This window comes from Panulirus ornatus, chromosome 52 (assembly GCF_036320965.1).
Source record: "Panulirus ornatus isolate Po-2019 chromosome 52, ASM3632096v1, whole genome shotgun sequence".
NCBI classification, from domain to species: Eukaryota; Metazoa; Arthropoda; class Malacostraca; order Decapoda; family Palinuridae; genus Panulirus; species Panulirus ornatus.
The window spans coordinates 16,459,428-16,482,883 of NC_092275.1; the positions used below are offsets into that span (position 1 = coordinate 16,459,428).

General features: G+C 46.7%; 1 protein-coding gene across 4 annotated transcripts in view; it reads left to right on the forward strand.

Moving 5' to 3' along the window:
- The window catches only part of LOC139765117 (uncharacterized), a 246,508-nt gene that overhangs the window by 101,811 nt on the left and 121,241 nt on the right, over positions 1 to 23,456 (forward strand). For 3 of the 4 annotated variants that reach the window (XM_071692304.1, XM_071692303.1, XM_071692306.1), the window contains exon 2: positions 10,549 to 10,603. The exons of the other annotated variant lie outside the window; for it this stretch is intronic. The gene's annotated coding sequence lies outside the window, so the exon portion shown is untranslated. The remainder of the gene's footprint in view (positions 1 to 10,548; positions 10,604 to 23,456) is intronic. 4 annotated transcript variants of the gene reach the window in all.

Sequence of the window (23,456 nt, forward strand, 5' to 3'; positions counted from 1 at the left end):
TCGATGCCTTACATCCATAATATGGTGATGTTAAAGAAGATTTCCGTTTTAAGAATATTTGAAATATCTCATTGTCAAGATAAACAAAGCATTTCAGTAAGAGTGTGGGTGAAGGGCATACGTCTTAGGGGTAGATGGAGGCCAGTATGGAGCTTACAGTGGGTGCACTACATGGACACAGGAAGGTGGCAGGTGGACCCCATTAAGGCGAAGGTGTTCGCTGACATCTTGAAGAGCCAAGAGATGACTTAACTAGTTGTTAGATTCCTATAGACGCTCAGGGAATGAATTTTACTTGCCTTTGGCTCAACTTAAACTGTTACGAGGAGACAGTTTATAACCTGCTGCCTCTCATAAACAGTCACCTGTTTAATATATTTAGATTTCTGTGGAAGGAACGATTAAGAGAGATGGGAAATATTATTTGACTCGGAAAACGAGATGAGTTGAGGTCGCTATGCGCTAGAGTTTTTCATCGCTGACACTTTCCTATCCCAGGGCCCATCAGCGAAGATGGGCGGCCTGGCACGACTAACGATAAATCGCCCACGCCCACGCCCACGCCCACGCCCACGGTAAAGGAGGTTGTTACGCTCACGTCTGCCATAAGGAAGGTAGCATTAGCGTAACTAAGGAGAGGGTAATGGCGTAGAAGTTTCCCAGTTTAAGCAAATCTAAAGATTTAAGGATAATGTTCATATTTGGGTGTTGTGGTATGGTGGGTGTTATGTATATGTGGTTGTATATATGGTTGTATATATGTTATGTATATGTGGTCGTATATGTGATTGTATATGTGGTTGTATATGTGGTTGTATATGTGGTTCTATATTTGGTTGTATATGTGTTTGTATATGTGGTTGTATATGTGGTCGTATATTTGGTCGTATATGTGGTCGTATATGTGATTGTGTATGTGGTTGTATATGTGGTTGTATGTGTGGTTGTATATGTGGTTGTATATGTGGTTCTATATTTGGTTGTATATGTGTTTGTATATGTGGTTGTATATGTGGTCGTATATTTGGTCGTATATGTGGTCGTATATGTGATTGTGTATGTGGTTGTATATGTGGTTGTATGTGTGGTTGTATATGTGGTTGTATATGTGGTTGTATATGTGGTTGTATATGTGATTGTGTATGTGGTTGTATATGTGGTTGTATGTGTGGTTGTATATGTGGTTGTATATGTGGTTGTATGTGTGGTTGTATATGTGGTTGTATATGTGGTTGTATATGTGATTGTGTATGTGGTTGTATATGTGGTTGTATGTGTGGTTGTATATGTGGTTGTATATGTGGTTGTATATGTGGTCGTATATGTGGTCGTATATGTGGTTGTATATGTGGTTGTATATGTGGTTGTATATGTGTTTTATGGTTGTAGCGTAACCGCCGATGCGGGAATAGTGATTTCATTCTGAGTCCTGGTCGGTTAACTTTTATGTGTATTGCTTTATACGCAAATTGGTGGACGATACGACCTTTGGGTATGATGGTTTGACCTTTGACCTGACCCATAAGGGTATGGCCAAAGGCCACAGGCCATTATACCTAAGGGTTCCTACCGTCGTGTTCAAGTGTGGTCGTCCCATCGTCTTCAAGGGTCGTCATACCATCGTCCTCCAGGGTCGTCATACCATCGTCTTACAGGGTCGTCATACCACCGTCCTCCAAGGTCGTCATACCACCGTCCTCCAGGGTCGTCATGCCACCGTCCTCCAGGGTCGTCATGCCACCGTCCTCCAGGGTCGTCATGCCACCGTCCTCCAGGGTCGTCATGCCACCGTCCTACAGGGTCGTCATACCACCGTCCTCCAGGGTCGTCATGCCACCGTCCTCCAGGGTCGTCATACCAGCGTCCTACAGGGTCGTCAATCTGAAAAGACGTTAGAAAACATCATTTTCCTCCTCCCGGCTCGTCAACATGGCCTCCTGATGCGCCATCTTGCCCGACGGAGAAGCGAACACATAAGCCATCATAAACAGTCATGACCCAGCCAGTTAAGGTTTCACTCTTAGGTCATCAGGACGCAGACGTATGTTCCTCACTCTCCTCGTTGACAGCTCGTTACGTCTCGGCCCACAGCGGCCATATTTATGCCCATCTGGCTCACATTTTAATCTCGCGAGAGGACCTCCTCCTCGCGCCAATTACGAAAATAGAGCGTCAGCGTCAGCAAGCAGAGGTAGTAGTCATGCATCCACAGTTTCAGTTTCTCTGGTCTATCTTAAGCACGTAAATGTACTTTTTTGACATACGTATAGTAATTTATTTGACATTTTGAAGGCTAAAATTATCTTCGCATGCTTAGAAATTAGAAGCAAAAGGAGTAACAGCGTAATTATCTTTACACTGATCTTCTTCGTCGTCTTGTTGACAGAAATCAACTTATTACACACGAAGGAAATAAACAAAAGAGAAACAGTAAATAGATAACATCAGGAATGGCAGGAAGAAAGAGACATACATATGGGGGACCCCTGACAATAACAAAACCAGGCCCTTAAAAAAACCCGGTACCTTAGTCAGTCATGAGAAGAGATGAAGTAATGAACATATGGCGGTTGGCGAAGACTGGCAACCAATCAACCGACCTCCCCTTCCCTCCAACCCTAAATCCTAGCGCCCAGCCCACTTGACTCCGTTACCCCAACTCCTCAGCTGACAGTTACCGACAAGGTAGCAAGCGACCAGCGTATTTACGTGTCTCAAGTCCCGCATTCCACCTTTAATAACTCATAATAAAACAGATTCTCCCGGGGTTTAAAAGTTGGGGGTGTGGGGGGATGTCGGGGTGTGGGTGGGAGTGAGTTGGGGGCTACCGGCTTAAGACCAGTTGGTCCGCTTGTAACTGGTTCTTGGCCAAGAGTTAATAGCAGACACAGGGATATTAAGAGTTTCTTATGAATGCGGGGGAACCAGTGAACGAAGCCGCTCTGGTATTGTCCCTCTCTCCACCCTCCTCCTCCCATCTCTTTCCCCCTCATCCACCCCCCTCTTCCCCCTCCCCCTCCTCCTTCCCCTCCCAGTGCTTTGACTTTTCAATTGGTAATTGGCAGTTGAGGATTCTTTTCCCCTGGCCTGGCAGAGAATTATTACCCTCGCATGTCTTCTAATTGGTCCTAACATTTCTTTTTTCTTTCATTTAAAGTTTCATTAAGTTTCTAACAAGTTAACATCGTTAGTAGTTTACTGTAGACAAAATGTTAGTTAACACGGTGTAAAAACCTGGTCGAATCATTGGTTTCTGGACGATTTATTAATACACGGTCGAGTTATTGGCATTTGGTCGAATGGCTGGTTCATGGTCGATTGATTGATACATGGTCGAAATATTTGTATTTGGTGGAATTATTGGTTCATGGTCGAATTACTGACATGAACGTCGAATTATTGGTACATTGTCGAATTATTCGTACAAAGTCGAATTATTGGAATTTGGTCGAATCATTGGTACACGGTCGAAGTACTGATATGGGGTCGAATTACTGAGACTTGGTCGAATTATTAGTACACGGAGCACAGTCGAGAGAAGACATGATGGTTTGGTGGCGAGGTTATCTGCTGGAGGATGTCTCCTTCACCACATGTTCATGTTCTAGTCTTGTTCTCTCTCTCTCTCTCTCTCTCTCTCTCTCTCTCTCTCTCTCTCTCTCTCTCTCTCTCTCTCTCTCAACGGAGACGTATCCCTCCCCGTACATGAAAGCCATAAGATGACTTCTCCCCTCCATTAATGCCGTGTCTCCCTTCCCTCCCACACACACACACACACACACACACACACACACACACACACACACACACACCCTACACGACCATGACAGGTCACCACCACCCTCCACCACCACCACCCCCATACCTCATCCTGAAGGAGGGAGCGCACGCCGGCGACGGCGCCCCAAAGACACGGAGCTTATAATCCGTCTTGATCCACTTAAGCCGTCGGCATCTGGCGGGTTGCGGGCGTATATAGACCTGTCACCCTCGATAAGGTAGGAAATCGCTGCTTTTACGCCATGAGCCGAACGTCAATGAGCTGCTAATGCCATTGGCAGTAATGCGTAATTATAGACGCCTCTCCTTTTTTCCCATCGTGATTACGCATTTGTCACCCGCATAACAGCCCTCTGGAAACAAATGGTTTGAGAGATTATAGACGTCGGTGTGTGTAATCAAGACCCATATATTCTGGGAAGAAGTGGCATTAGAAGAGGTTCGAACCCCCTCATAAGGAGGACCGGACGAGTCCCCAGTCCTCCTTTTGTGGCGGGATAAACAACGGCAGAGCATCGGGTCCTCTCTGGTGCGACCCGCCCCTTCTGGAGTTTATGACGGCCCCCGCGTCGCCGTGCATTTTTCTCCCCAAGATGAACAAGGATAAGGCTGTGAGTTGGTTAATCATGTTCGTCCTTGGGAGAGAAGAAATGAGGAGCCCCGGCAGGTCGTGTAACATTACAGGAAGGCGCGTCGTCGCCCCAGCATAATTAGTTTTAGAAATGATGAACTCCGTCCGTGAGGGGTGTTGGCAGCCTTGGTGACACGACTGGTGAGGTGAGAGGGAGGGGAGAGGGAGGAAGGGAGAGGGAGAGAGAGGCAGAGAGAGGGGGTGATGGATGGCAGGGGAGAGGAATGAGGAGGGAAGAGGAGGAGGAGGAGGAGGAGGTGGTGAGAGTATGGGTGGTGATGGGTGTAGAGGCGTGGGTTGGGAGGGTGGTTGGCGAAGAGAGAGAGAGAGAGAGAGAGAGAGAGAGAGAGAGAGAGAGAGAGAGAGAGAGAGAGAGAGAGAGAGAGAGGCGTATGGACGAGACAGTAAAGACAGGAGGGGAGAGACATACAAATCTCACCGTCTCCCCAGCTGCCGACAGGGAAGGGGAGGGAGGGAGGAAGGGAGTTTAATTATGAGGTGATGGGGAGGTCAAGGCAGCCCCCCCCCAGCTCACTAGAACCCCGCCAGCGATACTAGATCCTCTTCCTCAACACCACCAGGATCGTCGCGCCCTTCCAGCCACACCAACCACTCCTCAGATGCAGAGCTGTCACATCCAGAGAGACTACTTCATAGCGCGCGCGCACATACACACACACACACACACACACACATACACACACACACACACACACACACACACACACACACACACACACACACACACACACACACAAATCCACGGTAAAACTCAAAGAGACACGCTAACCTGTGGCAGAAGTAGCACACCAGAAAACGGGCTTGGTAATTTATGAGCTGTTGTATTTCCTGCCGTGTTGAGGCTTGTGTTGTGCCTAACACCTTGACGACGAAGGTACGACCCTTGACGACGAAGGTACGACCCTTGACGACGAAGGTACGACCCTTGACGACGAAGGTACGACCCTTGACGACAAAGGCACGACCCTTGAAGACGACGTTACGACCCTTGCGTACGATGGACTGACCTTTGACCTGACCCGAAAGGGATAAGTGGAATGTAACATCATCATTCCCAAGGGTCGTTCAGTCGTGTTCAAAGGTCGTGCGTCGTACTCAAGGGTCATACCGTCGTGTTCAAGGGTCATACCGTCGTGTTCAAGGGTCATACCGTCGTGTTCAAGGGTCATACCGTCGTGTTCAAGGGTTGTACCGTCGTGCTCAAGGGTCATACCGTCGTGCTCAAGGGTCATACCGTCGTGTTCAAGGGTTGTACCGTCATGTTCAAGGGTCGTACCGTCGTGTTCAAGGGTCGTACCGTCGTGTTCAAGGGTCGTACAGTCTTGTTCAAGGGTCATACCGTCGTGTTCAAGGGTCGTGCGTCGTGCTCAAGGGTCATACCGTCGTGTTCAAGGGTCGTACCGTCATGTTCAAGGGTCGTACCGTCGTGCTCAAGGATCGTACCGTCGTGCTCAAGGATCGTACCGTCGTGCTCAAGGGTCCTACCGTCGTGCTCAAGGGTCGTACCGTCGTGTCCTGTGGCTTAATTGTGCTCGATAAAATACTGCTCCTTCTAATCCTATTTCTGTATTCATATGTTTGCAGGTTCGTCCGCTTGTGAGAGAACATGTACGAATATGTGGACGAATGTTTGCAGCGTATCGTCAACGCGTTCGGTAGACCTTGAGAAGGTGTGGATGGACGTGGGTCAAGGTGTGGGTGGACGTGGGTCAAGGTGTGGGTGGACGTGGGTCAAAGGCCCAAGCACTTCCTACCGTTGGGGAGGCCTTCAAACACAGAGACTTTGCGGTCGTACGATAGATTTCCATAGATGTGCGTACAATGGCACCCCTCCCTCCTCCTATCCTCTGCGTATGAAGGGAAGGTCGGACTTGCTAGGGGGAGAGAGAGAGAGAGAGAGAGAGAGAGAGAGAGAGAGAGAGAGAGAGGGAGAGAGAGGGAGATGATGATGGCGGTGGTAACTTTTAAATGGTCCAAGCAGCTGAGTTCGATCAGGCACCTCGGTCGGTGGTGGTGGTGGAAAGACTCGTCGATGCTGACGGGCGTCCGTCGATGGTAAGCCAGGTGGCCCTGCTGGCGCTGGGGGCCACCTGGCTTCCTCCTCCTCCTCCTCCTCTTCCTCAGCCCTCATCCTCCTCAGCCAGAGGGAACTCGTAAATCACCAGAGAGACGCTCGAAGCTAACACCACTCACTTAATATAGTCCGTTTGCGCTACGGAGCTAAGGTTAATGAGGCCAAACCATCTCTACGTCACAGCTGTAGAGTTAATGAGGCCCACCTGTCTGCACATCACTGCTACAGAGGTTAATGAGGCCAACCCGCCCATACATCACTGCTACAGAGGTTACAGAGGCCGGAGTTAATGAGGCCAATCAGCCCCTACTGAGGATAAGCCAGTGTCCCGTCACGTTATCCTAAACACAGATCATAAAACTGATCTCATGATAACAAAACTGATCTCATGATAACAAAACTGATCTCATGATAACAAAACTGATCTCTTTCTTTCATACTATTCGCCATTTCCCGCGCGAGCGAAGTAGCGTTAAGAACAGAGGACTGGGCCTTTGAGGGAATATCCTCACCTGGCCCCCTTCCCTGTTCCTTCTTTTGGAAAATTAAAAAAGAAAAACGAGAGGGAGGGGGGGATTTCCAGCCCCCAGCTCCCATAATCATAAAACTGACCTCATGGTTAACTTCTTAACGCTTTCTTTACGTACAGAATCAGTAAATAGCGAAGAAGCAGAAGGAAATCCACGTCTTCAATCAATAGAAGACTTCATTAAGATCATCTTCCTACAGTGAGTATATCACTGAAATGAATGATAAAGGTTATTCAATGCTACAGAGACTGGAGGATTAAATCCTTCATCCTGCGTTAAACCATCGCTTTGAGCGAAGGATTAAGGGCATTGGATCAAGGGCATTGGATTAGGGGCAAAGCGTTTTAATAGCCCGTGGATCAATACCGAAGAACATGCCTTAAACACTTTCTCTAATTGCGATCAAGATTGATTTAGAATTTTGACATTGAGGTGCCTTGGTTCGCTGCCTATAAATCTCTCGACTTTAGATATTAAACATAGAATTTCTATAACTCGAGACCAGATGACATGATGATAGATAGATAGATAGATAGATAGATAGATAGATAGATAGATAGCATTGCAGAGTTCGATCTTGAGCTGAGCACGACGGTACGACCCTAGAGCACGACGGTACGACCCTTGAGCACGATGAAAAGACCCTTAAGCACGACGGTACGACCCCCAGGTCGTAGACCCAAAAGGGTCAGACTATACCGTCTTTTACCTTGCAAGGGTCGTACCGTCGTGCTCAAGGGTCGTACCGTCGTGCTAAAGGGTCGTACCGTCGTGCTAAAGGGTCGTACCGTCGTGCTCAAGATTTCTCAATGCCCACCTTCCATCTCATCCTCACCCCACACCTCTATCTCCCCATCCAATCACCCACTCTCCCCTCATTCCCTCCCCCCCATTACTCCCTCACTCCATCTTTCTCCCCTTCTGCCTCATCTCCTCCCCCAAGGCATAAAAAAAAACAATTAACGAATTCATTTAACACATCCTCCCCTCCCTGGCGCCCCAGTCATTTAGTCTCCCCTCCCTGGCGCCCCAGCCCTCTAGTCTCCCCTCTCCTGCTGACAGCCCATTCCCCTCAGCTCATCACCCATTCCTGGTTGCCCTCTATCTTATTTACTGATTAATCGTCTCTCTCTTATCTCTCTTATCTTAGTCGTTATCTTTATTGTCTATCTTTATCTTCTTACTTGCGCATTTCTGTCTTATCACGGTTGATCTGCTATTCTCCCCTTCTCCCAGGTCTGTGAGCTCTTCCGTTCCCTCTCCCCTCTCCCCACCCTCCTCTCCCCAACTCCAGAAATCCCTCTTTCTCCCCTCCCCGGCTCTCAACAGAGATCACGTTTTCTCCCCACTCACGTCTGAGGTCTGTTCTCAAAGAATGGGGAGAAACGTTAGCTGAATGGCTAGGGTGGGGAGAGGAGGGGGGGGGGAGAAGGAGAGAGGGGATGCTGGGAGAGGAAAACCTTTCCCTAGGAGGGGAGAAAGAGAGGTAGAGGGGAGCTTTGCTCGAAGAGGGGAGATAAAGGTGGACTGAGGGTAAAGAGAACGGCAGGCGGGGGGGGGGGGGAGACATGGTGGTCTAGGGGAGGTGAGGGAGAGGTGGGGATGAGGGGAGAGGAAGGAGGGGTGAACAGAGGGAAGGAGAGCCACAGTTGCAGTCAGCATTTTTCCCTTCACACACACACACACACACACACACACACACACACACACACACACACACACACACAGCATTAACACCTCCTTTCCCCTCTTCCTTATCTACTCTCTCTCTCTCTCTCTCTCTCTCTCTCTCTCTCTCTCTCTCTCTCTCTCTCTCTCTCTCTCCCTCCCTCCTCCAGCATGTCACCTTCCCCTCTTCCAGTCTTTTTTTCCCCTTTGTTCAGTACTGTAGCCTTAATATTCTCACAGCTCATTCTCTCTCCTTTCCCTCGTTCCCTTCCCTTCCCTTCCCACTGATTAGCCTCCGCCATTCCATCAGCACCAAAGAAATAAATCTTTCGCTTCTGTCGCATATATTTTTTTCCAACATTCTTTTCTTTCCCGTCATTTCCCCTCATCCCCCCCCCTGGCCTTTGTCCTCTGCCAGTCTACCTTCTCCTCCCCTTGCCCCCGTTGGCTCCCCTCAAGCCCTGATAAGATGGGAGATAAGGATTCTCCCCACCCACATCCCCCCCTCGTATATAATCTAAGGGACTTAGGTCTCGTCATCCCACACACACACACACACTACCCATCCTTCCTCTATTGGACAGGCCGGGTTCAGGTCTCACAAAATAATTTAGACTCTAAAATTAACGTAGCGTGTTGCCTGAGTTGTGCTGGCACACACCTTTCACTGCTACGGCCGACCCAATGGAGCGCACACAGATGCCTCATACATACATACATACGTACATACATACGTACATACATATGTAAATACATATTCACATAAATACGTGAAAAAAGATATTATTATTATTATTATTATTATTATTTTGCTTTGTCGCTGTCTCCCGCGTTAGCGAGGTAGCGCAAGGAAACAGACGAAAGAATGTCCCAACCCACCCACATACACATGTGTATACATACACGTCCACACACAGCGCATATACATACCTATACATCTCAATGTATACATATATATACACACACAGACATATACATATATATATATATATATATATATATACACATGTATATAATTCATACTGTCTGCCTTTATTCATTCCCATCGCCCATTATCTATACATAAGAAAAAGAGAATCACACAGATAAAGTAAGTGGTAAATACTTTAGTATTTCCAAGTTAACCCAGAAGTTAAAATCTGATGAAGGTGTGTAAAGACGAGGTGGTAATTTATCATTCTTGTCTCGACCGTGTGTGTGTGTGTGTGTGTGTGTGTGTGTGTGTGTGTACTTGGGAAGTAGGAAGAAAACGAGCTTCAGCACCAGGACTCCACTTTCTTAATGTCTGTTTACATTCTCGCTACATGTGTGAGTTATCATCACCAACATGTTTATGCCCTAACAAACAAATCATCCATTACTCTACCTTAGAACTAAAAGTAATATAAATCATTACTTAAACCTGTACGCCTTAATACTACTAAATCCCACTTGCCTATTTCCACTATAGCATTTAGTACGACCATAGAGCAATCACACATTAAACATAAGTTCAAAATGCGATCCAAATTTTCTGAAAAGGAATCTGATCTCAAACTGTGCTCGTCACAGTCCAGCTCTTCTGCGCATATATACACTGGCGTCACGATGGGTTATCTTAACCAGCGTTCGTAGGTTTAACGCCAGCAATTAAGGGAGGTTTTTTTTTTCTTTTCTGGCCTAACCTGATGGTTATTTCGCCCTTGTTTGCATAGCGTGTGTCTGGTTGTTTTGGTTTAGCCATCTTTGGCGCCCAGTTCTGTTTTGACACAGAGTCGGTCAAACACTAGGCGCTTCCTTGGATGTCTGTGAGAGACGTGAGCGACTGATTAAGACTATTTTTTTTTCTCTCTCTTTTTTTTCAGATCTCCCAGAATGCTGTAGACGCCCCCAGAGGTGTGTGTGCGTGTGTGACACAAGGTAAGATGATTGTGGGGGACGGAGGATGGGGGGAGGTTTGACTTTGTGGAGTTTTGATGAGTGGGTTGGGTGTGGGAGATTAGTGGGGGGGGGAGGGGTGGGTGGTTTGGTGTGGGGTATATGTGGGGTTATAAAGGGACGAGTTGTGGGGGTTATGTGTACACACACACACACACACACACACACACACACACACACACACACACACACATACACACACACAGGTCGTGTGGGTGTGGGGGAAGGGTGTGGGGAAACGGCAGACGACTCTGCCCAGACATCTCTCTCTCTCTCTCTCTCTCTCTCTCTCTCTCTCTCTCTCTCTCTCTCTCTCTCTCTCTCTCTCTCTCTGACACCGACGAGTGCATGTTAGTGTGAGCGTGGAAGTGTTTACGTGTGTGGGAGTGTGTGAGATCTGTATATATATCCATAGCGAGCCGACTCACTGACGCTTAGAGTGGCGTCTGTTTACGCCCAGATTGTAAATGTTATTTACGTTTACAGTTTACGCTCACGTGTAAGTCGTCCTACGTCTGTTTGTATCACAATGATTTACAGATCAAATTGTATACATTTCCCTGATTTCATCACTGTCTCCGGGTGGTTAGATTAACTCGGTATATCATTGAAAGCAATCGAAAATGGGATGTGGGTCCCCAGTTATTGAAAACGGTGTTTTTCAGTGAGTGATTGGCGGTGAATTAGCATGCCCACTCACTGATTGGCAATAACGTTGGTATCCTATTCTCTAATTGATGGTTATCTACCTATTCCAATCACTGATTGGTCATAAACGCTTTATCCTTCTCACTGAATGGTGGGTTACCATTCTTCTCCAATCAGTGACTGGTAATTACCTACCTGATATAGAAGTAATGAAGGAAGATCTCATTACTGAGAATATGATCAAGACACAAACTATATTGATTTATTACAATCAAAACAATTCTTGAGAAAGATTCAGTGAGGAAGATGAAGCTGTTTCGAAGCTGTTTCGAACTGTTGTCTCGAGATAAGGCAACTATAGGCTTCGCTGGGGTTGGAGAAATACATCAATGAAACCAATTAAGACTTAATTGTATTGTTATATCACTGGACTTGCGACCGGAGGAGCCTGACGAATGTATGCTGAGGCGAGTATAGGATTATATTAACTTGAAGGAGTCAAGAGGCGGGCAAGTGGGTATATCCTGGCGGCTCCTGTATTGAAGTGGCAATATCCTCCACATCCTCACAGGGACAAGAATAGATCCACACTCCCCCTCCCGCATCTCCAACACAGGCGTTCACCCTCCCACTCCCGCAACTCCAACAAAGACGTCACCCTCCCTCTCTTGCTCCTCCAACACAGGCTTCACCCTCCTCCTTCTCTGACACAGACATGACCCTTCTGGACCTCCAATGCTGGAGTCACCACGCCCACCCAACACTCCAACACAGACCTGAACTCCCCCTCTCCAACATCTCCCACATAGACTTTATTCCTCCGTCTACCTCCACCACAACCCTCATCCCGTTCTACATCATCCAAAAGAGACACTAACTCCCACATCTCCAGCATGAGCCTCAACCTCTCTATACATAGATAAAACAGAATATAAAACAGAATTCCTCTCTCTCCAACATCTCCAACACATATATCAACCTCCTCCGACACCTCGAACACAAAAACCACCAACAATCCTCCAAAAATGTCGCCCAACACTACTGAAAACTACATCCCTTCCCTTATCTCCAACGTATGCATCATCTCCCACTTTCCTGACAAAGATAAACCCCCCAACACACACACACACACACACACACACACACACACACACACACACATACACACACGCCTCTCCAAAATAGACACCAGCTCTCCCCAACACCCTTCGCATAGCTCTCTTCCCTCTCCAACACTTCTGAAAATAGATGTTTGTAGTTTCGTCTACAACAGTAAACCTCTCTTGATGCCATGATTTCGCACATTAAGCAAAATCATAGCTACTACTACTACTACTACTACTACTATTACTGCTACTACTACAACTGCTTCTACTACTACTACCACTACCACTACTACAACTACTACTACTACTACTACTACCACTAATACTACTACTATTACCACTACTACTTTTCTAAGCTTATCTCTATTATCTTCGCTATTATCACCTCGACCCTTCATTATTACCATCCTCGTCTCTCATGGACAATTGGACACCACTCCCCAAAATGAAGTCCCTCCCTCCTACACCACCATTCCCCACCACCATTCCCCACCACACACACCACCACCACCACCAGGGTCAGCTGATGCACATATGGTCCTCCAACAGCTCAAGTTACTATTAGTGTCAACAACCAGTTGGCTCTGAGTAAGTCATTTGTACCACCTGTCTCCTCATTTCCCCTCGTGCTCATTTGATGTCTTCATCCTCTGGGTATATATATATATATATATATATATATATATATATATATATATATATATATATATATATATATATATATATATATATATATATATAGTGGTATAACCACTGGCTACACCACTGTATAACGAGATAACGAGGCGATTAAGGGCCAGTGGTATCGTCAGGGAAAGAAGAAGGGAGGTGTTGAGTGTCGAGTGCAAGGTGTCGAAGCGTTAATGTGTCGAGCCAAACACTCACTTGGAGAGAGCGGAGGAGGAGGGAAGGAGGAAACTGTCGACGGGAATGTCGACTTTGTTTTTCCCCTCCTGCCATTTCCCTGCCCCAATACGTCGCACTTTCGAACTCATCCTAAGAGCAGTTAATGTCTGGGAATGTACCAACAGCTTCTCAGTTATCAGAAAATATGAGTTTCTTAACTAATTTATGCAGGGGAGGAGAAGTAGAGGATCCCAGAGTGGGGAGAGTCCCAAAGACCAGATGGTGTGGGGAGACGAACTGAGGGAGGGAGAGAGGGTCAGGTTACTGCATGACGTCACGGGGGGGTAGGGTAGAGATCCCCCTTGTTTACATTCCCATAATCATCACATCACTAAGTAGGATTCTGGGCATTCCTAGAGGATTCTGAAGGTTCCAAGCGAATTTGGAAAGTTTCCTATGGGATTCTGGGGAATTCTAGGTGGGTTCTAAGATTTTCTGGGGGATTCTAGGTGGGTTCTGAGATTTTCTGGGGGATTCTAGGTGGGTTTTGAGATTTTCTGGGGGATTCTAGGTGGGTTCTGAGATTTTCTGGGGGATCTGGGGATTGCTGGAGAAAACTGACGGTTTTTGGGAGGATTCTAAGGGAGTTTCTAGGGGATTCTAAGGTTTTCTGGGGATCTGGGGGTTCCTGGAGGATTCTCATGGTTTCTAGGGGATCTTCGGGGTTTCTGAAGGATTCTAATGATACTTGTAAAATTTCTAAAGTACCTGAAGGATTCTGAGGGTTTCTGAAAGATTCTGAGGGTTTCTGGGGATTCTGAAGATTCTCGGGGGATATTCTGGGGGTACCCAGAGGATTCTAATGGTCTCTGGAGAATCCTAATAGTTCCTGAAGGAATCTGATGTTTTCCGAAGGATTCTGAGGCTTTTTGGAAGATTCTAAAGGTTCCTGAAGATTCTGAGGGTTCCTGAAGATTCTAAAGGTTCCTGAAGATTCTGAGGGTTCCTGAAGATTCTAAAGGTTATTGGAGGATTCTCAGGTTTTCTGAGGATTGTGAAGGATCTTGAGAACTTGTCTCGCTTCTCTCTAAACCAGAGGAGGTCGAGGCTTTATCTTGGACGAGTCAAAACAAAAAAAATCTTTATTTCTCTCTCGTGAAGCGAGGATTTGCAGTCGAGATTCTTGTATCAAAACTAGACGTAGATTTGGAGTGGGCTTCACCGTAGCCTTATGTGACAGCAGAATTTTATTGCAGTACCTCGTGGGGTAAGCAAGCATTCTCTTCCCCTCCACCTCTGAATAGCCATTCCATCATCTTGTACTCTTCCTTCCTCTCACCCTTTCCCTTCCTTCCCTCCCTCCCTCTGACACCACCTTATTCCTCCTCTCCTCCTCTCCCATGGAGTCCTTCCCAGCCACTCCCACGGGTTCTCATGGCTCCCTCAGGCCCAGCCGGGGTCCCATGACCTCTCCAGGTCAGGAAGGGTCACGTGAAAAGGGGGGGGGGTCATAAATGGCGATAAGGACAGCTTGAACTACCCTAACCCAGTGTCAAGTACAGCTTGAACTATCCTAAACCAGTGTCAAGTACAGCTTGAACTATCCTAAACCAGTGTAAAGTACAGCTTGAACTATCCTAACCCAGTGTCAAGCACAGCTTGAACTATCTTAATGAAACAGATAAGATTATCTGTATTGCTGAAAGATAACCAGAAGTAAAATCTAGTGTATCTAGATGAGCGCAACACAAGCTCTTTCATTTCACGTCTCTAGAACCCATGCCTGAAGTGAATACCTCAGAGAAGGGGTTTGAGGGCTTGCTGCAACACAGTGTTGGGGGTCCCCCATACAAGTGAGTGTTGGTCTACTGCAACACAGTGTTGGGGGTCCCCATACAAGTGAGTGTTGGTCTACGGTAAACTCACACTACATCATTCACTGTTGTACAGATTATCTGGTTCGGTCGCGAATGAGGGGGTCATGTAGCTCTTGCGTGGAGGTCACGGGTCATATTGGTCACACTGAGGGTCGTTCAGTTACCTTTTTTGTCTAATTTAGTGGTCAAAAAGTCACGGTGGTCACCTTCGAGGGTTCTGACCTCTGCGGGTCACTGGCGAATGGTTTTACCTCATGTCTCCAGACAGAGGGACATGATCACCCTTGTCTTGTCTCGTGCTCAATAGGAATATTAAACCAGTGACCACGAAGGTACGTTCCTTGACCACGAAGGTACGTTCCTTGACCACGAAGGTACGTTCCTTGAGCACGACGGTACGTTCCTTGAGCACGATGGTACGTTTCTTGACCACAACGGTACGTTCCTTGACCACGACTGTACGATCTTCGACCACGACGGTACGTTCCTTGAGCACGACGGTACGTTCCTTGACCACGACGGTACGTTCCTTGAGCACGACGGTACGTTCCTTACCACGACGGTACGATCTTCGACCACGACGGTACGTTCCTTGAGCACGACGGTACGTTCCTTGACCACGACGATACGTTCCTTGACCACGACGGTACGATCCTTGACCACGACGGTATGTTCCTTGAGCACAACGGTACGTTCCTTGACCACGACGGTACGATCTTCGACCACGACGGTACGATCTTCGACCACGACGGTACGTTCCTTGCAATACATACGGGGGGGGGGGGGCAATACACTTAATACGAGATAGACGAATTCCTTTCCCTTCGTAATTAACTCGGTACCCCTACCAGCGGGACACAAGCTGCCATCTACTTCCATGTATTAAAAAAAAAGAAAAAGAAAATATTCCATAAAAAGAGATTCGGGAGAGGTTTTACGACTGGCCACAGTGGCCCCCCCTTGTGAGGCTTGTATTTCCTCAGTCACCCCCCCCCCCCTTCTCTCTCTCTCTCTCTCTCTCTCTCTCTCTCTCTCTCTCTCTCTCTCTCTCTCTCTCTCTCTCTCTCTCTCTCTCTCTCTCCCCAAAGTGCGTCTGGCGTGGAATTTTGGTGTTATCTTTTCCGTGGAGGGAAACTGCCCTTAAGGGAGGCCATGGTGTCGGGTCTCACGACCCCATGGAATGTCGACTGTTCTCACTGTGTTAACGTAGACGAGGTCTGACTGTAGGGAGAAGGGGACGGTGACCAGAGGTGACTCAAAAATATTTCTCATTATCGTGTGTGTGTGTGTGTGTGTGTGTGTGTGAGGTGTGTGTGTGTGTGTGTGTGTGTGAGGTGTGTGTGTGTGTGTGTGTGTGTGTGTGTGTGTGTGTGTGTGAGGTGTGTGTGTGTGTGTGTGTGTGTGTGAGGTGTGTGTGTGTGTGTGTGTGTGTGTGTGTGAGGTGTGTGTGTGTGTGTGTGTGTGTGTGTGAGGTGTGTGTGTGTCTGTGTGTGTGTGAGGTGTGTGTGTGTGTGTGTGTGTGTGTGTGTGTGAGGTGTGTGTGTGTGTGTGAGGTGTGTGTGTGAGGTGTGTGTGTGTGTGTGTGTGTGTGTGTGTGTGTGTGTGTGTGTGTGTGTGTGTATGAGGTGTGTGTGTGAGGTGTGTGTGTGTGTGTGTGTGTGTGTGTGTGTGTTCTCTGTCATCACCACTGGTAGCTGTGTACTCGACCTCCACCCCTTGTGTGTTGACATTCCAACCACCCGTTATACAAAAGCGTCACTTAATTGGTTAATTCACAACCAATCACGCACTTCGTACTGAACAATACGAGGCGAGGAAGAAGAAAAAAAGAAAAAAAAAGCACTCGTCATGACCTTTGCAAACTGGTTGTAGAATAAGAGCCCTGTTTAATGACCGGGTCAATGCAATTAGAGTGGCTTCGACCACAGCTTCGACACTCGGTGAACCTTATAATGCAGGTTCGAATCTTCATAAATTAACAATACTAATACAGTTTAATCGCCCCGGTATGGCGGTAATGAACGAGGGTCATGTCCAGACCCTGATAGATAGATGTGTTTGCCTCGTCATTAGCGGGTCTAATAACTCCGGTAATTACTCCACCAGCAATTAATGGACGGGAAGATTTTTTTTTTTTGGGGGGGGGGTCATTGATAATCCCGGGTTTTGATAGATCTCTCCCTTCGACGCCTCCTTCAGGAGTCTGGACACATTAGGAGAGCTGAAGGATCTTAATGAGGGATTACTAGACATTGTCGCACGACATCTGAGGTCGTCTGACGCTCCGAGTGTGAGGAGGTCGTATGGCACCTCATCCCGTCGTGCTCTAGGGTCGTACTGTCGTGCTCTAGGGTAGTACCGTCGTGATCAAGGGTCGTACCGTCGTGATCAAGGGTCGTTCCGTCGTGCTCTAGGGTTGTACCGTCGTGATTAAAGGTCGTTCCGTCGTGCTCTAGGGTCGTACCGTCGTGGTTAAGGGTCGTACCTTCGTGTTCTAGGGTCGTACCGTCGTGCTCAAGGGTCGTTCCGTCGTGCTCTAGGGTCGTACCGTCGTGGTTAAGGGTCGTACCGTCGTGCTCTAGGGTCGTTCCGTCGTGCTCTAGGGTCGTACCGTCGTAGTTAAGGGTCGTACCGTCGTGCTCTAGGGTCGTTCCGTCGTGCTCTAGGGTCGTTCCGTCGTGCTCTAGGGTCGTACCGTCGTGCTCTAGGGTCGTTCTGCGTGAGGAGGTCGCCTGACACCACAAGTTATGAGGTGGTCGTCTGTCGCCTCGAGTGTCAGAAGGTCTTGGCTATGTTAGATGGGTCTCTCTCTCTCTCTCTCTCCCTCTCTCTCTCTCTCTCTCTCTCTCTCTCTCTCTCTCTCTCTCTCTCTCTCTCTCTCTCTCTCCTAATTAGATTAACAAGACCGTAGGATATCATGTTGTCACGCTGACGTATTTCCGAGTCCTGTTTACTGTAGCCAGCTGGGGCAGCTGATGACCTGTAGGCTAATGCATAAATTCTGTCGCCCTCCTCAGCGGTAGCCAAATGGGGGAGACAATCTCATTTGCTGTCAGTTTTCTCGTGATTGTAAAAACTGATTTGAAATTCCTCCAGCACGGCGGAGGTACGGACCTTGAGCAAGACGCGACGAATCCTGAGCGAGAATGTACGAATCTTGAGTAAGACGGCACGAATCTTGAGCGAAAGTTTACGAATCTCGAGTGAGACTCTACGAATCTTGAGCGAGACGGTACGAATCTTGGGCAAAAACGTACGAATCTTGAGCGAAACTGTACGAACATTGAGCAAGACGCTACGAATCTTGAGCGAGACTGTACGAATCTTGAGCAAGACGGTACGAATCTTGGGCAAAGACGTACGAATCTTGGGACAAAACTGTAGGAATATTGAGCGAGACGCTACGAATCTAGAGCGAGACGTTATGAATCTTGAGAAAGGTCAGATGAATCTTGATGAGCGTGACTGTACTAGTCTTATAACACCTCATAACATCTGACTGGCGATCAACCCAGCACCTCATAACTCATAACAAGCAAGCAACTCCTTACACCCAGCTAGCGATCGACCAACCCAGCGCTCATAACAAGCAAGCAACTCCTTACACCCAGCTAGCGATCGACCAACCCAGCGCTCATAACAAGCAAGCAACTCCTTACACCCAGCTAGCGACCGACCAAACCAGCGCTCATAACAAGCAAAGCAAGTCCTTCCACCCAGCTAGCGACCGACCAACCCAGCGCTCATAACAAGCAAGCAAGTCCTTACACCCAGCCAGCGACCAACCAACCCAGCGCTCATAACAAACAAAGCAAGTCCTTCCACCCAGCTAGCGACCAACCAACCCAGCGCTCATAACAAGCAAGCAAGTCCTTACACCCAGCTAGCGACCGACCAACCCAGCGCTCATAACAAGCAAGCAAGTCCTTCCACCCAGCTAGCGACCGACCAACCCAGCGCTCATAACAAGCAAGCAAGTCCTTCCACCCAGCTAGCGACCGACCAACCCAGCGTATCATAAAACCCCCGCCTGACGTCGACCAATCCCAACCGTTGTGTCAACCGCACGACACAGATCACATTTCCCTCCCATCATTTTATTTCCCCACCTCTCATACCATGCCATGGGGTACACCACATGACTTACAGTGAGCTGTGTTCCTTTTCGCGATCATCCTTCCCGCCTTTTCCATGGATGTATACCTGTTATTCCATCCTGATCGTGTGCTCTCTACGCTGGCTAGGATGTCGTCATGGGCTTACCCCTACACGAGCGTTCGTTGTTATGTGACAACACTTGATACTGAGGCCGTCTGGTCTCTCAGGTACGTACACTCGTCTATCGTATGAAGGATTGCTATGAACTTTACCAATATTTACTTATAATGATCATTCAACTTTACCAATATTTACTTATAATGATCATTCAACTTTGGCCACATAAGAGGCGTGTATATCGTGCCATCCAACCCATCGTGTAGGTGGTGGCGAAGGATACAGAGTGAACTCAAAGATCCAGGGATCGAGGGAGGGAGGGGCGCGGGGGCGCCCTTTCGTTGAATTGTGATACAAATAACATATTTGTTTCACTCGAGCTGGGGGTCTGTATATACCCCCTGGCCAGATACAAGCGCGTAGTGTCCTGCACCATGACTCACTCACTCAGCTCCAGCACCTCCCACAACGGACCCCATTCACGACTGGGGTGAGGGGTGAGGCTGGGGGAAGGGGTGTGGTATCCGGGAATGTGACGCGGGGAGAAGAAGAGGAAGAAATGGGGAGATGTTTCGAAAGGGAAGAGAGACAGGATGCGGGGAGAGATAGGAGATACTATGAGATTTACAAGAAACAGTAATAAGGGATGATAAAGCCACGGGAATAAAACAGAGGGAGGAGAATAAGGACAAAGAGACGAATAACTGGTCATAAGTGATAAAGAGAAAAGGTTTGGATACAATAGAGGATTGGAAGGTTCATCCTCGGAGATACACTTGCATGTATTTATGTATGTTTCTATCATAAAAGGCACCAGCTGGCATTTGTTCTAATAGCGTGAAGATCCGGCGTTGAAAATGTTATCATTGGCGACTTTTCTTATCGTGCAATGGGATCTCTTTGATAACAAACACTGACACATTTAACTGATAACAGACGGTGTTCTCGAAGCCAGGCCATGGTACACCAGTCCCTTCCCTCATAGTTCATTATCTACAGTTTTCCTGGTCGAGTGATTCAGCCTCCAGCAGAATCCATGGCCAAGAATTTTTTAAACGATTTTTAGTCAACAACACTCAACATCTCTCATAATACAGGGTTGTTATTCACATGCCTTTTCCTATTTGATTGCTCTTCTGCACGTACTTTTTTGTGCAGGAAAGTGTGAGGAATTTAGACATGATTTGTATTAAGGGTTTATATAGAAGCGGATCAACCTCTTTAATGATGATTACGTGTGTAGCAAAAAAAGTTTTGATCATGTACATTCAGTTGTCTGTTTCTATGGATCTTTTTCCTCCAGAGCGAGAATGGTGTTTCTGTTTATCTGTCTTCCCATCTATGTTTGTTTACTTCCCTGAACCCTGATTGGTTTTTCTATGCATAAATCTCTTCCTTTCTCTGTGTGATGAGAGGGGCAGGGAGAGAGGCGAGGGAAGAGGCAGGGAGAGAGGGAGAGGTGTGAGAGGAGGTTCCTGGGACCCCGTCACTCACATACTGACAGTATAAAAACAAACTCCTCTTCATCCTGGTGGTCCTGTTTTGCTGCCCTACATAACAAATTTCGTCAAAAACTTCTGAAAATAATCTCCTTTCTACTTTTTTTTTCATACCTGATCGCCGTCTGCCGTGTTAGCGAGGTAGCGTCGGTAACAGACGATGAAAGACCACATCCGCTCACATCCATTCTCTCGCTGTCATGTGTAATGCACCGAAACCACAGCTCCCTACAACAACCAGGCCTCACAGACCTTCCCATGGCTTACCCCGGACGCTTCACATGCCCTAGTTCAGTCCACCGTCGACAAGTCGATCCTAGTATATCACATCGTTCCAATTCACTCTATCAAATGCACGCCTTTCACCCTCCTGCATGTTCAGGCCCTGATCACTCAAAATTTTTTATTCCATCTTTCCATATAGATAGATAGATTGATAGATAGATAACGCTTGTCCCACTAAGTCAGAATTTACTGTAATCACTAGGGTCGATCCGAAGCTAATTTTATCCCACGTTATCCCATAAAAACACTCTTACTACAAGTGACCTTAAGGCTTTGTTTGTATGGGGGTGACAAGCAATTTTTTTCTTCTCCATAAATGCGTGAGAACCGGTAGTTAGGAACCATCTCACCAGTCGAGGCAGCGTACACTGTATACCTCCCCATCCTCGTTTTCTTTTCGTCTGGTCTTTCATCATCTTTTGCTTTCCATGTTCTCTTCCCTCTCTATCTCCTTTATCCTTATATCTAATCTTACTTTTAAGGTTACAGCTACTCATATCTGCTCTCTCCCCTATTTCTTTTAAGTTACTTCCTTTAAAACGAAGGAAAATACACGTTCTATGTAAGTACTAATGACCCAGTACTCTTAGAATTGCTCTCTGTAGTTTTCCAATTACGTCAGAGACTTTCTCGTACTAGACGTTTCTGTGTACCAGAGAGAGAGCTCATACCGTGAGATGTAGCACAGCTGACAGACGGAGAATATGATTACAGTACCATGCAAAATACAGATACCCTGAAACGAAAACGGAAAATGGTTTCCCTAGCATAGAGAAACGCTATCATCAATGTGTACGATAGATATTACGTCATACTGTATTACGTATGACGTTATTGTTATACGTAACAATGCACATAGAACGTACCAGCTCGCTTGGGGGTCAGCAGCCAACAGTAAGGCAATAGTACAGCCCAGTTTGGCCTTTGACCTTAGCCTTAAGGGCCGGATTGAGAGCCATGCCATTACTCTCAAGGGTCGTCCTCAAGGGGGAGCGGGACGGGCAGGGAGGGAGCGGAGGTCCACTACCCTCACACTGAAGTGGTCGCAACGTAGCGTTGCCGGAATCAATGAATGTCACTTAGTATATCCTAACAAAGGATGAGTATTGCTTCTGCTGAGGGGTCTGGGCACTGGCCCCTTACGAAGGGGTCTGGGCGCTAGCCCCTTACGAAGGGGTCTGGGCGCTGGCCCCTTACGAGGGGTCTGGGCGCTGGCCCCTTACGAAATGATCCTTCGAGACAAAAAGAAAAAAAAAAAATTTGGAAATTAATCGATTTAAGAAAAAAAAATTTATAATAGAAATGCACCATTGACCATAACTATTATCACTGTCGTAAAATATTTATGTTTCAAGTTTTTGTTCAGGGTGGGGTGCCCCCATGATTTGACCCTTCGAGATGAAAATATTTAATAAAGACATTCGGGAAAAATCAGAATTGCTCAGCTGAATATAATGATCACAAATTTAATAGAATTTTTGTTTTAGGTTTTTTATTCACACATAACATACACAAATTATCAAATAATTCATCACATCTAATGTTGATTGGATAAAAACTCAGTTCAGTCATGGTGCATTTTGGAGTTATCATCTATGGGTTTTAATCCTGTCTAACATTTATAAATGTGGTTCTCAAAGATCAGTTGGTGTATTCACAACTCATATTTTTGATTTTCAAATGTTTCAAATTCCAGGCTTTGGAATTTAATGACTGAGACCTGTCCAGATGTGGAAGCAGTTAGGATATATAGAAACAAATCCATGCAATTGGATTTTAATATTTGATTTGTCTAAGTATACATAGACGAAGCACTTCATTGATAGTATGGAAGAGGGTTACGTAGCTAGGGGTAGGTGGAGGCAAGTCTAGAGCGTATGGTGGGTATAATACAGACAAGATTCTAAGTTGAGGCGAATGAAAATAACATTTGGTGTGGAGATGTGTAGTGAAGAGATGCTTCGGTAAATACATCAGCTAGAAAGGAGTTCAGCCTCTGTATATAAGTGTATCCTCAAGCTCTGTATATATGTGACTAGTGATGTAGTTCATATAGATATATTCATCTCCAGGTATTGATAACTGGCTCTCCTGTCTCTTGTCATGCTTATCATTCTTTTAGGTCTAAATTATTCTAAACATTAATGTTTCTCCTGCGTCCGGGTTGGAGGGTATTCCTTTAGCCTTTGACGAATATGTTTCTCAGCTCTTTCAGACTCATGATTTTCTCGTCACTAGACACCCGTTTGTATCAATATTGTAACTAGTGTTTTTTTTTTCTAGTGGACAAGACGCACCCTTGCCGTGCCTTCTCCTGTTATCAGACGTGTGTGGAAAGATACAGTAGAAAATATATATA